Source organism: Candoia aspera, chromosome 6, assembly GCF_035149785.1.
Source record: "Candoia aspera isolate rCanAsp1 chromosome 6, rCanAsp1.hap2, whole genome shotgun sequence".
In the NCBI taxonomy this organism is placed as follows: Eukaryota; Metazoa; Chordata; class Lepidosauria; order Squamata; family Boidae; genus Candoia; species Candoia aspera.
Window position 1 is genome coordinate 4,557,151 of NC_086158.1, and position 2,571 is coordinate 4,559,721.

A 2,571-nucleotide genomic window follows, 5' to 3' on the forward strand; every position below is an offset into this window, starting at 1 on the left:
GGTGGACTTCAACTCCCAGCATAGCTGGCTGGGGAATTCTGGGAGTTGAAGTCCACCCATCTTAAGCCAAGGTTGAGAAACACTGTTCTAAAGAGTCATTTCCCCCTTCTTCCAACATCATTCAAGCACAGCTCAAGGTGTGTAAAAACCGTTACCTGCTGCTTGGAGGAAAGGCAGAGACCGGCTGCAACAGAACCTCAGCCAGGCAATTGGGAGAGATCCACAATGGAGACAGTTTATGCTTGTCTAGTTTCCTGCAGATTTGACTATAGGAGGAAAGCAGTATAAATTTGACAGGGTGGAAATGCCCTTGGTGTGTGATCTCCCTCTCTGCCAGGCACACTCACCCACAAACAAAATGTGACAAGTAATCATGGTCTTATTGATCCACGGGGGCAAAAAATTGAGTTTTCTTAAGTGAAATGGTGTGCGTGCGTGCAAAGAATGAAATGAAGGAACTTCCAAAAATGAGTCTGCAGATACAAAACTTGCCGGTCAGAGTCAGGGGCGTTCCTGAGGGTTGTCAGAAAAGGCAAGATGGTGGCTGTGACTGCATGCAAAAAGGAGTGGGGCTTTGATCATCTGGTGGCAGCCGCCATCATGAAGTTCTTTGACCCTCTCCCCATGTGAACATCCCTGGAGTCAGTCAAGGTTACCAGGTTACCAGGCCAATAAGTGCAGCCTGGAAAGAGTGCCAGGTCTTGTAGGAAGTGTAAAGTGTAAGTGTAAAGTGACAAAGGGGCCTTGCATGAGCAGTGGCACCAATTCCCCCAGGCCCTACCTATTTGGGAAGTGTGCGGCAGGGGGACCCAGAATGTGTTTGGATATTTGAAATGGACACTTTTCATCCCAGGTCATAAACAAATCAGAGTATAATTGTGGAGCAGCATTCAGACAATATACTTGACCTATTTGGTTAATTTAATCCTTTTCCAGGTTGAACTAGAAATAAACCACAACAGTTACCTTTCCATAATATGATATGCCAAAAATGATTAACACTGGTGAATCTTAACTGAGCTTAGCATGTTGGATGAATGGAGCCACCCAGGTTTTCTCTGACCCAACAAGACTGATGTGTGAATGTTGCTATACCCAACCATAAGCTAATCAACCACATTTTAATCAACAAGCTGAGGTATCCATAGGGAGGTGTCAGATTTGGCAAGAGGGTGGAGGAAATGGGATTAAACCCCCATGCACAAGGAGGCAGGAACTTCAAGGCATAGAGCCCCCCACTAAGGGTCCCCTGCTTTAAAAGCAAACCCAACCCCAACAAAAATCAAATGCGGAGATTTGTGGTGGGGAGATTATAGACGCTTGAGCAGAAACGGAGATGCTGGCCAGAAATCCCCAAGAGATAGTCACACTGATTGGAACGGGGCGGGGGGGGGGGAGGAATTTTAAGTGGGTTTCTGGCATGAAAGTTTTTAAAATTTTACCATTCTTCCAGGCTGTAGGCAGCTAACAATAGGAATATATAAAATACTTCCAGAAGCCCCATATAGATATAAGTGTTAAAAAGTCAAAGAATTAATCCCCAACGAATCCAGATGTCATACACCTGCAACCTCCCCTTTCAATCTCAGAATTCCCTCTTCCCACACAAGATGGAAAGGCTCAGGAGGATTTTGAGTTCCAAAGAGTGAGGGAGTCTATTCAGAACACCCACCTCCGAGGCCACTTTGGGTGGTAGCCCTGTATGGATGGGACCCGGAGGGAGTTGGATTTATTTGATCAGATTGGATGGGCAGAGGAATGCAGGAGAAGGTAGAACTTCAGATGACCAGGTCTGGAGCCATTCAGGACCTTCAAGCTGACTCAGCACCTTGAATTGCACCTGGAAGCCAACTGGTAACCAGTGCAGCTCCCAAAACAGTGGGATTACCTGAGTTTATCAAGAGGCACCCATCATGGCTTGGATCACCATGCTCTGGACCAGCTGTAGCATCTGGACGTTCTTCAGGGGCAGCCCATGTAGAGCATGTTACAGTAGTCCAAACTGGAACCACTTAGCAGGGACATACAATCCAGTTGTCAAAGATGGGTCTACTCTGGAATCTTTCAGGCTACAAATTCAAATCCTGGAGGAGTTCAGCCTGAGTCTGTTCCTCCCTATCCAGACCCTGACAGCCTTTAGGCACTTAGTTGGCACTCCTTCCAAGGAACTGATGGGGAGAAATCTATCCCCTGCCATTGGGGGCAGGATCTCTCCTGTCTCCCTCCTTTTCAACATCTTATGATTTGCTGGAGAAGGTCCTTCACAGGCCCAGGGTTTGGTAGCCTCAATAAGACTGCATCTGCTAACATCTGACCTAACCTGGTTCGGCATGTTGTGTGAACGCAGCCAATGTGAAGCAGGCAGGCCAGTTCTGCCAGCTCATTTCCCTAAAAGCAAAAGTCCCTCTCGGGTTCAGGGAGAAAGGAAGGGGTAGGATGCCAGTCTTCTGTTTCCCAGGCTGGCTTGTAATCCTCCCTTCCCCCGGGGGCCAGCTGCTGCTGTCCTTCCACATTCCCAGCTTAAACTTCCACCCAGCCCAGCCAGGCACGCACAGAGGCAGTGGAGGGACA